This window comes from Urocampus carinirostris, chromosome 1 (assembly GCF_059441175.1).
Source record: "Urocampus carinirostris isolate Australia breed hairy pipefish chromosome 1, RoL_Ucar_1.0, whole genome shotgun sequence".
In the NCBI taxonomy this organism is placed as follows: domain Eukaryota; kingdom Metazoa; phylum Chordata; class Actinopteri; order Syngnathiformes; family Syngnathidae; genus Urocampus; species Urocampus carinirostris.
The window spans coordinates 16855957-16870513 of NC_142349.1; the positions used below are offsets into that span (position 1 = coordinate 16855957).

General features: G+C 41.7%; 1 pseudogene; it reads left to right on the forward strand.

The window, feature by feature from the left end:
* The first annotated feature begins 13493 nt into the window (after positions 1–13493).
* Positions 13494–13646, forward strand: LOC148373741 (U2 spliceosomal RNA; annotated as a pseudogene).
* Positions 13647–14557: the final 911 nt, after the last annotated feature.

Genomic DNA, 14557 nt, shown 5'->3' on the forward strand with positions numbered 1-14557 from the left:
AGTTTGCATGTTCTCCCTGTTCTTGTGTGGGTTTCCGTCGTGCACTCCAGTTTCCTCCCACATTCCAAAAACATGCATTTCAGGTTAATTGGCCGGTCCAAATTGTCCCTAGGTGTGAATGAGCGAGTGAGTTGTCTGTCTATGCGCCCTGTGACTGGGTGGCAACCAGTTGAGGGTGTCCCCTGCCCACTGCCCGAAGATAGCTGGGATGGGCTCCAGCACCCCCGCGACCCTACTTAGGATAAGCAGTGCAGATAATGGATGGATGGATAATTTGTAAATGATCACATTTTGTTTCACCCACAAAAGGCGGTATATCACCGTAGTTGAGTAATGATTGATCAGCCAATAAATATAGTTGACCTTATTTGCTCAGCATTGAGTACAACAGGAATCAAACCCAGATCGCAGTGGTGAGAGCACCAGATATTAACCACTACACTATTAGAATTGTGACGGAAGAAAATGCATAACTCCCAGTTACCATGTTATACAACCTTGTGCCGTGAGTAAAAATGGTGTAATGACGAGGTCAAATCCAATACCTTTGCCATTGTCATCTAGAGCTTCAGTGTTTTAGTGACTACCCAGTGGATTTGGGCTCATTATTATTATTATCATTATTATTATTATTATCATTATTATTATTATTATTATTATTATTATTATTATTATTATTATTATTATTATTATTATTATTATTATTATTATTATTATTATTATTATTATTATTGATTTTCTTATTGTGATTATTATTAATATTATTATTGGGCCAGGACACAGGAATCATCATGTCCAAATATATTTGGTTTCAACCAGTTTTTAGAAAACTGTTTTCGAAGAATAAACCATGAAAGTTTCAGTAGGTAATCCAAAAACAATATACAGGTACATCATTGCTATTTCTATTGTGTGAAACAAGAAAAAAAAATCTCAATAATAAATCCTCCAATAGAATTCAAGAGCTGAACTTTGATATTGATGTAAAGGCACTAACATTTAAACACATCAACAAATTCCTTGAGGTTATGAAGCCGACATCTTGTATTGTTGAGTCTGAAAGACATCAGTTTTCTTTGTGGCGCCCTGGACAATAAGTATCAGCATTTCAAGAAACTATTGATCGTACGTGTTGCAAGTATTGATCGGGCGTTTGTTGTTGTCACAAGAATTCTAATCACAAAAGGCTTTTTCGACAAACGCCGACTTAGGTATTTGATGCAAATTCACAGAAGCCTTGAAAATTTGTAAAAGTGTTGGATGCATGTGTAAGGGGATCTATAGTTGATCATGCAAGGAATGATCTGTTTCCTTTGCAATGACTTTTGTGTAAAAGACCCAACCAAAACAGCATTCATGGCGGGAATGGTCTGAGCTTGGGGCGCAGTAAAAAAAAAAATAAAAGGGTAAAAAACGTCTGAACAACGCCTTTGTCAAAAGACTGTTGTGAGATTGTTATCAGTTTCCCCCTGAGGACCTTAGCAGTGTGAGAAGGAGGAGAGAAGCGGTCAGTTTGAGAATCATGAGGGATAATGCTACCTGACTGGAGATGCCAATCTGAGAACACATTGGCAGACATTTACAAGAAAGTCTCACCCTGCCTTGAGACAACGGTGACACAATATCGGCGGCGCAAGGTGACGGACAGCCGGCGTATCTCTATCAGACAAGAGCTCATTGTTGGGACAAAATAGATCCGACTCAGCAGGCTGACCTGCGCCCTTTCCCCGCTCTTTGCCAAGCTGTGAGAGTGACAGATAAGCTCGGCTATCAGCTACTTCTTCCTCAACATGTAAACTTTAATGCCCTTCCCCTTCCCCCGTTCTCATCCATTCATTACCCATACCTGTCTGGACCACCATCCCCATGGGCCAAATGCAAAGGCAGAGTCCAGATAGTATTTTATCTACCAAGAGACCACAGACAGACTCTGTCATACACTCACATCTAATTAAGAAATCAGGATGGAAACATCTTCTGAAATCTCCTTTCATCAGCTTGAGTGTGATGTCCTAATGACTGTGGCTGTCGATACGAGTCCCCATAAAGCTGGGACCCGAGGGGGAATGATTAGGCAGAGCAGGATGATGTTTTCCCCGTGACACTCCTGGTATTAGTTCCAATAAGATGTAATTTAGTCCTACACTCTTTGATGAACCTCTTCCACACGGCCCACCAACAAATTGGGGGAACGGATTCAGTCAAGATTATTAAACTTATGACTCACATTTAGTACACTTCCAATCTCATTCAAAATTTTAACAAGAAAATGTCTGTTTGTCTTAGCTTTACTCATACTATTGTAAGGAGGAGAAGGGAGACAAAACTGTCAGAGACTGTAAAATATACATAGTGATTCAAACAATGGTATAATTTCTAAATATACCAACAAATAATGGTAAATCATGCAAGATATGACTGTTTATATGATTAATATAAGAAGCATCTGAAGTTATTCTGAAGATGTGATGTCTGTTGCAACATGAAAGAAAACTAAACGAGATTAAAAAAAAAGGATTCTGCAGTTAGTCTTTATGATCAAATAAATTAAGGCCAAAGTATCAAACAAACAAGCAATGGAGCAACTAAAAAAATGTCCAAACAAGAAACAAAAAACAAACTTGACAAAGTTCAAACTAAAAATGACTGGGAAATGGACAACAGCGAAATGAAGACAAATAAAGCTGGCGTAGGAGTGAAAGATGACACAAGGCGGATGACAGGAAAAACTCGCAACGACCCTACCAAGTTTTCTGAAGAAAATAGTCCTTTTAAAGGGTCTAAGGTGATTGGGCACACGTGCTTGATAATTGACCACACCTGTGCCCAATTCGAAACACCAGTTAGGGCCCTCTGGTAGTGGGAGCCATGCTAGACCCTAATAAAAACAGACTCTATAAAATGTTGTTTTAGCTTCTGATATTCTGTATTTATTTAGCAATAATGTTTCTTTCACATTTGTTTTCTCAAACCATGAGCCAAATCTGGATGAGCAGAAGATGATTAGATTCACAAAAACAATCTCACAAGACAAAACACATCTTTATGAATAGGACTATTTCAGCTGTTTTGGTCCTGTTTTGGACCTGCTTTTGACCTCATCTAAGTTAGCTCCAGGCTTCCCCCACCCTTTTGGCAGCAACGTGGGTGCTACTTTGTTTTGTTCAGTTTTTTTATGTAAAAAAGATCAAAAACGCAAAAGTTGCTGTACAAAGATTATCAAACAAAAAAATAAAACAAGAACTAGACAATTCCCGCGGCAATTGTAAGAGTTGTGATTGATCTGGCAGATGTTGGTAAAGAACCGGTAGCGCTGAGTTGTTAGCATTAGGAGTTAGCATAAAGTTTTTAACTCCGAGAGATGAATTTGTAATTTTTTTACTTGGTTCTGTGGGGGACTCGAATCGAAAATCTGTATTGTCGCAGGAGAGTCCTGATTCGGCCGGAATTTTTGGTATATGAATCGTTGGGCTACTACAAAAGCTCTGGGAGGAGAGGCCTGTCAAAATTTGGCGGAAGAAGATAGATATAATATTATTGAATAAGATCTCGGGGGATTATAATAGTTGTGCCTTGCTGCAGCAATCACAACTAATAAAATAAGCGAGTAATACATACCATATAAACACAAAGTAAACAAACAAAAAGTAAATAAAGAAATACATAATTTTGACGTTAAAAAAATCGTAAACACTCAATATCTGCTTATGGATTGCATTTTATTTTTAAGCATGTTTTTCAGGAGAAAATATCATGTTTAGTTCATGCTATAGACTTCTGAAAAGGGCTGCCATTGGCCAACACGGTGGTTTCTACACCCATGATCCAAACTTATCTACATATTTGTCTTGACATTGCTTACAGAAATTTGATTTGAAGTTGGTCTTGCACTGTCTTGTGTGTTTTCAGATTTTGAAACCTGATTCTGCTTTGCAGAAATTGTTCCATGTTTTGTTTCAGTGCCTACAACTCACATTCAAACAAACAATTATCAAAACGTTGTATGAGGACATCCCTAGAATAAGTGACTGACAACCTATGTTCCCTCTTATTTTTCATGTATCTGAGCAAACACACAAGCTCCCTGAGCAAACTGAGGACTACTGTGAGCAACATCAGATATGCACGCTTTATTTTTAAATAAGTAATTTGGTCCACTTAAAAAAAAATACAAAAATCTGAAAAAATGGGATGTGTAGATGTTATACAGTATGTGAGAACCCTGCTTTGGCCATGGGAAGAGTCCTGCTTTGGCCTGGCCGAGGGTTCTGTTCTGGAAGATATGAGACATATACACCTTTCAGACAGTTTGCTGACATTAAAACATTCACATTTTGCACAATGATTTGTGCAAGTAATACTACTTAAAATACTACAGAAAGACTACTATGGAAACATTACAAAAACACTACAGAAATAATACTACAAAAATACTACACAAATAATACTGAAAAAAATATGACCGAAAAATTACTAAAGAAATACTTAAAAAAATACTACAGAAATACTTCTATGGAAATACTACTTTAACACTACAGAAATACAACGACAACGTTACGACCAAAATACAACTATAAAAATACCACAGCAATTTCCCTACGAATATACTACTACGGAAATACTGCAGTAATACTGCTATGGAGATATGAAAACCGAATTACAATGTTTTGCAGAGTAGACCTTTCTTACTTGAAAAAGAAAAAAATCTCACCCAATTTCACCGCTTTTTCTTCCATTTGCACATACTCCTTCAACCATTCCATATTAAAATAACTGCATTTATTTTTTAGTGTGGCTCGGTGAGTGGATGTGTCGCTACCTGTTCGTTTCGCCATGATGCGGGGTTTATATTAGCATCTATCAACCCGCCAGCGAACCTGCACAGCGCATATAGGCGGGGCGCAGACGCAAGCACCATCAATGCCATGATTGGCTTTGTACCGTAAGTGAACTGTATCGTATCATTGGCTAGACACCTGTCACTCACTGAGTGAGAAACAAAAAACAATATTATTGGGCAAATTAATTAGATTAGATTAAGTCTGATATTAGATATTAATTAATACGTTATTTTGATGTTGTTGATGCGCTGGATAGATTTTCTTGTGCGCTGTACGGGAAGTGCGCAATTGCGCACGCGCGCAGCTTAGAGGGAACATAGCTGACAACCCTGCTAATGATTACCTGTGGGATTATTCTACACACTTAACAATGTGACAAATTGGTCAAAATGAATGCACGTACTGTTACTTAAACGAACAAAAGGGCTCCAGAGTGAACAATTGATAAATGTAAACCTACTTATATGGTTCATTACACAGCTCGACTTTAAATAAAAGCAGATTTAGCATACATCTCCCAAGACCTTTTGACGGCTGTAAGTAGATTCAAATTGACACTATCAATTCCCTTTCCGTATAATTTCTCTAAAAGATCACAAAAGCCATCCTTTACGCCACACACAAAGGAAGGTCTTCAATTTAATTCGCCATCCGTAGCCAGCTTGAAATATTATCTAAGAAATGAGATCCGTGACCCTGAATACAGAGCAACTGGGGATCGGGATAGGGATGTGGCCTAGCAAAAAGACAACCGCTGAATCCCGCCCCCCATCCTCCCACTTGGCAAGGCTAAATATTTACTGTCCTCCACTTTGCTGTCCGGAATCATTTTCTCAGCCCTCACTCAGCAGCCTATCGCTGTACTCCGAGGTGACCAAAGCAGGCATGGCCGCGACCAAACGTTGTTCCTCGGAGCCAGGAGGTTAAATTCAACCAGGCAGGGAATCTCTTTCAACCGTGCAGGGGGGGGGTAAGAGAAAGGATAAAAAGTCAAATCATTTACTTGACATTTTATAGATCCCTTGAGAAAAAGTCATGCCATCAGAGCGGACTTCTCACAGTCAGCATTCCATATTCATCTTTATCTTTTCTTTCAGAAATTTAATTGCAGGACTGGGAAAGCTCAGAGAGCGAGAGGTGACAGGTGAGACCAAGTGGTGGTGCCACACTCACCCTGATGGATGCATAAGCGGTAAAAATAAGAGGCCTCATTACACATCACCAGATGATTCTCACAGACACATGCTTGGGATAATAGTCCTGCAGAAAAGAGCCGTAGCGGGCGCTAACAAAGTGATGAAGCGCCGTTTCCGGGAGCACATTTTGACTTAACACCATTTGAACTTGAAAATTGGTTTTAGAAATGTGCGTTGAGTTTTAATGTGCCGCTAACAAACCACCTTAAAAGCTGTGAAAAATAAGAAATATCTTCACATCATAGACCTTTTGGAACATTTGGTGGGTTCCAAATCGCATTGCTAAACATTCCTACAAAATCTAGCTCTAATGCCAGTGCCTTATTTGTGGACTGTGGTCAGTAACAGGTATTTCTCAAAAATATACATGTGTATATATACATGTGTGTATACATATATATATATATATATATATATATACATATATATATATATATATATATATATATAGATAGATATATATACATATATATATATACTATTACATAGACCTCTAATCAGTGCAACTTTCGCAGTCACGCAAACAGTGACTGTAGCCTTCAACCAGGAGAAGATGTCGTCAGGTGCTGTCCAACCGTCACTGGGCGTTTCGATCCTTAACCACAATGCCCTCGAGTTGGCGGGCCGGCAGAGATGGCCAGTCACTGCCCATCTTCTCCTGGTCCCCAGCTAAACTCCTCTCTCCTACTCCAGGCTTCCCCCACCCTTTTGGCAGCTGCCTTCCTCTCCCTTCCACTTATTCCCAGAGCTGTTAAAGTGTCCCATACAGGCTGTGCTGGGAAGCCCCTGCACCTGACCTCCACTGGGAATAGCCAGGTCTGCCATCCCTTGTCCCTGCACTGATGGACCAGTTCTTGATATTTGGCGTTTTTCCTTTCATGGGCTTCGCTGTTTGCAGGAGGCTCTTTTTGGGTCTTCTTGGAGGAGGCTGGTTTCTCCCCTTCCCTGACAAACTGGATGGAATTTATTGGACTGGGTTGAGGTTGGTGCTTCTTCCGCCTTTCTTGCTTCTAGATGTAAGCCAGTGCACCGAGGCCCTTGTCATGGCGCCAGCGGTATCTGCCCTGTCTAAGAGCAGTCTGGGATCCTGCCAGAATATGCGCCAGTGTCCCTCTCCCACCACATAGCCTGCACTGTGGGTCCTTCCTCTCAACCCCCACCTGTACAGGTTGGTTGGTGTTGGAAGGGTGTCATACACTGACCAGTATCTCCATTTTAAATTCAGAAAAAGGTTGGCAACAAGTATCAGGCAGGAAACAGGGCAAAACAGGTCGATGGTTGGGACGGAAGAGCAGGGCAGAAACAGGTCCAGAAACAGGTCGGCAACAGGTAATCAGGCAGGAGAAAACAGAGCAGGAGATTGTCGGAGGGTACGGTGCTTGCCTAGCAAAAGGGTAGGTTCGCACAACGGTCTGGTGCCGGTAACAGGGGTTAAAAAGTGGCAAGGAGCCAATCAGCGACCAGGGCTGTTGGCGCCAACGGGGCAGCCGCAGGTACCCCGAATCAGTAATCATGACATATATATATATATATATATATATATATATATATATATATATATATATATATATATATATATATATATATATATATATATATATATATATATAGGTCAGGTAGCTGTGAGTTCCACAGCTGGGGGGTCAGAGCGGCTGAAAGCTCTGCTCCCCATGGAGCTGATATGGGCAGAAGGCATAGTGAGATGGAGGCAGGAGGATGAACTGAGAGTGTGGGATGGCCATTATTAAATTTGAGCCAATTGCAAATGTTTGCAATGACAACAAAACAGATTGTTGCATGCCTATACGGCATTAAGAAGTCATTGGAACTGTCAGTCTTTCTTACAAGAAATCAATTAGGACAACAACATGGCAGCAACATTTGAAGTTGGAATGCGATATCTGATTAGAAGTCGGAAAAATATCCTAACGCAATGACCGAATGAACGAAAAAAGAGAGCACAAGGTGTTATCGCGGATGTTCTGAGCAGCAATTGTGTCTGCGTGCGCTAACAAGAAACCTGTTAGTGCGTTAATGAAATCGGCAAATTTGAATGAAGGTGATCAACCTTAACAATAATGTCACATTTGCCCCCTCAGGCCCCTTTAAAAATGGCACCATTAAACGCATTCAATAATTATTGAAGCTGCGGAGCCTGAACATTTATCATCTATAATTGGGTTGCGTGACAAAAATCCACACACAGACCACAAAGGTGGATACAGCAAAGTAATAAAAGCTTATATAATTATCACGCTACATCATAGCTGACACAATTAAACTGTACTGAACATTCAATATGCATTAATAGTCAATTGAAGAACACGCCATGTGTTCTGTACTTTACCATGATGTTGGTCATTTACTCCTATCTCTGCCGCAGCAAAAAGTAAGCAATTCATGATAGGAACGCGAGTGCCTGGACAAGTTGTGGACGATATTGGGAATTTTAGTATTGATCCGAGCCAGGTAAATACATGGTGGTATTGTTAAATACCGATACCGATTGCTTGTGCTCCACCATAAATCGTTCTTTCTCAGAAGGATGCTAGAATTTCCTACACTGATAAATATTTAATTGTCATTAGTTAAGTTCTTTTGAATTCTGATATGAATTCAAATCATGTTCTCCCGTGCTTGCGTGGGTTTCCTCCGGCACTCCGGTTTCCTCCCACATCCCAAAGACATGCATTTCAGGTGGATTGGCCGGTCCAAATTGTCCCTAGGTGTGAATGAGCGAGCGAGTTGTCTGTCCCTGTGTGCCCTGCGATTGGCTGGCAACCAGTTCAGGGTGTCCCCTGCCCATTGCCCGATGATTGCTGGGATGGGCTCCAGCACCCCGCGACCCTACTGAGGATAAGCGGTGCAGCAAATGAGATGAGATGAGATGAATTCAAATCCCAAGAAAATTGAATCAATGAGTGAGGCCGCTGGAAATCATCACACAATTTATTAACACAGAGAATTAAAGATGTGAAAAAAGGAGGGAGGGGGCGCCAGAGATTATGGGAGTTTTTTGACCGCTGAAAATTACTAGCACAAAAAAAAGTTTCCCGCTATAATGCTAGTCGATTTGGGGGGATTCCCTTTTACAGAAATAAAACGCTTTTTCCCAACACCCAGCAAACATGGTGTTAAATTTGAAACCGTCTTCTTACTTGCTGTTGCGGAGAGATTTAGGCTGAGTCCCATTCTTCGCACTTTCACTCGCTATGTGCCCTAGTCACTCGGTTTGCGCGTTGAGCTTTTAAAAGTGTCAACATATGCAATAAGAGCTTGCTCTGTCCACTCCACGCATCGGCCCGGTATTGCAGTACCTCCGGGAACGGTGCATTCGCAATGATCGCAGCGAGGCTTTAGGGCTAGGACCTTAGCTTGGCCTTTTGGCTGAGAGTAAGTGTCCCGGCTCCTAGGCTTTGTAGCGTATTATGAACTGACCGATAACGGATAATGGATAATGAATAACGAAGATAGCTAAATAACCCTTAAAAACCCCAAAACCCCGTTCACGTGAAAATGGGGTGTGTCCCGATACTCTCAAGACCGAGGCAGAAGTGCCCTCAAACCATGTCGTAGCCACTTCAAGACCGAGGGGGCTCCCTACCTCACTTGGCGGCGAAGTGACTACCCAGAAGTCTTTGCGAATTCTCAATATCAACAAACATGCCCGGAAAGGAACCGCACAAATGTAAGTAGTTTTCCACAACCACGCATGTATTTGCAACAAAATGTATTGAGATATCTTAGTTGGACGTAAATGCAATAGAAAATCGTATTTTCGCGTTAAAACATGAACATTGCAAAATCGCTACTTTACGAAGTGCACAAGTCTACCAAGGGAGCTGCCAAAAAATAATCTTCACGCTACAAACTCTAAAGTAGGATAACTGCAGAAAATCACGGTTCAGCCCATCCCTGTTTGTATCTTAAACGAGTCGTGCTTTTACATGTACATGGCCAGTCGCTAAAGGAGCATAGTCAGAATAACGTTCTGGACATACGCGCTTGTTTACTGCACACAATTTTGGGTGTCGTGTTTTATTTACAATATGATTATTTCATGTGAGATCAGAATGCATTAGTTTTCATCATGCATTATGAGTAATGTCTCCGAATTTCACGTGGAAATACAGTTGAAACAAATTACTATCACACAGTCCACTGCCTTCTCTGTAAACACATATTAAGTAAACTAATTACCTTTTCAAAATGTTGTCCAAATGTGGAGACAATTCTAAAGCATATGTGATGCTGGCCAATAGAAGGCTCTTACAGCCATAAGAATAACATGTCAATTTTGTGTATCTATTCACTATCAAATAATTATCCAGAACACATCCTATAATTTCTCACATCAACTTGTTGAGCATCCTATACACAGTTGTTTTTGTGCAATACACAAGCATTAAGTAATTCTTGTTTTTTCCACCCAACCTAAAGGCCAATGTAGAACGTCCCGTGGAAGAGCTGGCCACCATCACAGCTACCACGCCATCCACACCGACGGGCACGTCGTTGGCATCTTCTAATCCGGCGCCAAACCCCAAATCACCCAGAAAAAAAAGGAAGCACGATACACTCCTTGACTTTTTGAAAGCGGAGTCTGCCGGAGTGAGGAAAAGGCTCGAGGAAACTGTGGCCAAAACTGAGCGGTTCCCGTCCTTTTTGGGAAGCTCGTGGACAAATTTCCAGAACAGTGACATCCCTGCAATGTTTCCCTTTGTTTTATAAAAGGAAAATATTTTATTTTATTAAGAACTCAATGAAGTTCCAGTTTGTGTTTTCCAGCTTTATGGAAGTATTGGTATATTTTTGTTACAATTTGTGACATATTATTTATTTACTATTATGTATTTCGGCCCAATGTGATTTTGTTTTTCTGAAAGTAAACTATTATTTAAACTGGAGTGATTTGTAGTTGTTTTCTGTCCAACAGTCACATAGTTCACACACAGTATCTCACATCATTATGAAATAAACCACCAAGGTGTTACTCAAAATAAAGATGTTTATTGAATAGTAATGCAGAAAAGCACGGAATGCAAATGTGGGTCTGACTTCCAAAGCCTAAAACATGGCTTTTGGGCAATTTATTCCATATTAACTGTGGACAATTCTGTGTATCGTGGACCTGGGAACCCTGAAGACCCGTGACACCACACGGTAGGACAGACCGTGGGCCAGCCAGTATAGGCCCTCCAGCCATGGCCCTGTTCCCTCTTTAGCAGCTCCTGCAGGGCCCACATGACCTTCTTGCTCAACCTTAAGTCCTGAATGAGTTTTGACTTCACATCGAACCATAAGCACAGGATGGGAACATTCCTGTCCAACCTGTCCACGCTTATGGGACAGCCACTCTGGAACACAATAGATAACAGACAATTTAGACATAAATGTGGGCATAGATGATGTAAGCATCATGAAAACATGTTGAAATGAGCTTTTTTATATCCAATGACAACTCTTTTGAATTAAATTCCTTATGAACCAAGGTTTTTGGGTCGTACAGGGAAGTTTGGTGACGATATTATGTCAGCGTAAGGGTCAGGTGGACTGTTCTTGTGTTTGTTTACTTTTCATCATGTCACACACTAAAGACCCCTACTATATGTCATAAAATGGCATTAAGATACTAATAAGTAGATTGCCATTTATGTCCACACAAACATAAGGTATTATGTGAACGTGCATTGTATGTTAACTTTTACTGTATTTGACCGAACGGGTCATTTTTTTAATGAGTGTACGTACCTTGTAAAGATGAATCAGCACTACATAGCGCCGAAGCTGTCTTCAGTATAGCACATTTCTCCTCCGTTTATTGGAGACACGGAAAAGATGATGAGCTTTCAGGCAATCGGTAATAACACAGCAGTAGCGGGCATTTTTAACATTGCACGAACTCTCCAACTGACACACTACAAGTTGAGACTCGAGTTGTTTACATGTGACGTAGACCAATACGTCACTGAGGTCTACAGCCAATTAATATTACCGCCATCTCCTGGACAGGGGTGGAACCTTGCAAGTCTTGTCCAAACCTTTTCCGCTTTGCACTTCACTCGCGGAGGGCACTCCTCTTCGAGGGACCTCACTGGAGGGTCCTCAGGGCCGAGTGAGAGAAATGGGATTGGGCCTTAGTCTCGTGCTCCGGCTGGTCATAACATAAGGCCCACGCGCTCAGAACAAGGTCTCAGTGCAGGCATTAGCTTGGCCTTTTGGCTGAAAGTAAGTGTCCCAGCTCCTAGGCTTTGTAGCGTATTATGAACTGACCGATAACAGATAATGAATAACGAAGATAAGACAATAACCCTTCAAAACCCCATTCTGGATGAATCGGCATGTGGCCGTCATACCATGATCCCCTGTGGTTCTGAATCTGTATACTTCGTACTGATCAACTAATCACGCAGACATTGAACTACCGTATTTTCCGCGCTATAGGGCGCACCGGGTTATAGGGCGCACCCCCAAAAAATAGATTTTGGTCCTATATCTTCAATAGATAAGGCACACCGGATTATAAGGCGCTACAATGGGAACGTCGACAAAACAGTCAGATGATTCAGTCAAACTGATTACCCCCTTAACATTCCCAAAGCTTGCAAAGAAGCAAATACGTGTCGTAGACACGTGCGGATGCGGTGTCCGTACGATGTCACTTAAATGCGTCATTTCAAATATCATTCGGAAGGTTGAAGTCTTGGGATTCAAGAAATGCCAAACATTTCTATGTTTCTATTTTCTTTTTCGCTCACAACTTTACCGTGCATATGACAATAAACACTTGGAATTGAGTTTAATTCACTCAACTCATCACAGCATCATCAAGATCATTCTAAAACAAGATACCGGGAAAATATAAAGCCGCATAACTCACCTAAGTTCTCACGTTCAATAATGATACGCAATCATGGTCTTCTTACAACCGTGAGTGAAGTAAATCCAGGAGAGTAGAATATTTACAAACACAGACTAATGAAACATGTTTCTTTATGGCGTACTTTAGCAAGCTTGCTACGCCATTGCTAAACTCGGCCGATTGCAGGGTTTGTTTTGGCCATCTAGCCAATCCGAGGCTCCGAATAACTTCAGCCAATAGTGATCGATTCAAATGATGATTGACACATTGGTTAGCCAATGAAACGCCGGTATATAAATCCCAGCATACACCGCGGACTTGCTACGCCATTGCTAAACTCGGCCGATTGCAGGGTTTGTTTTGGCCATCTAGCCAATCCGAGGCTCCGAATAACTTCAGCCAATAGTGATCGATTCAAATGATGATTGACACATTGGTTAGCCAATGAAACGCCAGTATATAAATCCCAGCATACACCGCGGACTACTCCACGTTCGGGGTAAAATCGAGTCGGCGGCTGTTGAGTAAATTGCGAGACCTTGCCAATTTAATATTGAGCCATATATAAGGCGCACTGTGTTATAAGGCGCATGGTCAGCTTTTGAAAAAAATTAAGACTTTTAGGTGCGCCTTATAGTGCGAAAAATACGGTAGATATTTGCAATCCGGAGATGGAGTAGGAGCTTGCTCTGTCCACTCTACGCATCGGCCCGGTATTGCAGTACCTCCGGGAGCGGTGCATTCGCAATGATCGCAGCAAGGCATTGAGGCTAGGACCTTAACTCGGCCATTTGGCTGAGAGTAGGTGTCCCGGCTCCTTGGCTTTGTAGCGTATTATGAACTGACGAATAACGGATAATCGATAATTAATAAAGAAAATAGAACAATAACCCTTAAAAAACCCAACCCTTAGCATGGACGCAGTCACGGTATGCAGGTTTAACCAGTTTATTCAAGGGACTAAAACGGAAAACTGAAAGGAGGCTAAACTGGGAAGGATAAGAAAGCTCGATCATCGCACAGAGCCGACTGCTTGGTCTGGCCTCTGCTCATATTCTGTCACATTAGTGCTGGTGCAAAGGAGATGTTGACAGAAAAAGGACATTGCACATTGAGGCTGTGGGACTTTTTCCCAGACTGGTGGCACAGAAACGGTAGACGAGCATGTGTGTAACTGCTTAGGCTCGCCTCGTGGAGTGGACCATGTGGACGCCCATCCACTCTGGAGCCTCGGAGGCTCCGTCATTTCGCATCAATCCACAGCCCTTCAGTATAAATAGGACAGGCCGCCCGTCCTTAAGCTACGCAATACTAAGAGCAGCAGTGTCATGAAGCGGTGACCCCGGATCGCTCAGCTTGAAATATGACTGCAGCCTGGTGGGATTCACCGAAGCTTACCCCCCTTTACTTCGTCACCCGGTGGACCGACTGGACGCAATGAAAGACATTGCTTTTTTTAAAGGTGGGGTGCGTTGTTTGAGGTGTCCTTAAATAGTCGAATGTTATTTTCTCTATTAAGTATGTGTCAACAATGCCCAACTGAGTTCGGAGAGCCCCAATGCCACTGGTGCCAAACTATGGCCTGTGGGCCGGATCGACCCACCTCCACATTTGGTCCAGCCACCAGAACAATACCAGAGAGCATTTTGACGTATTTT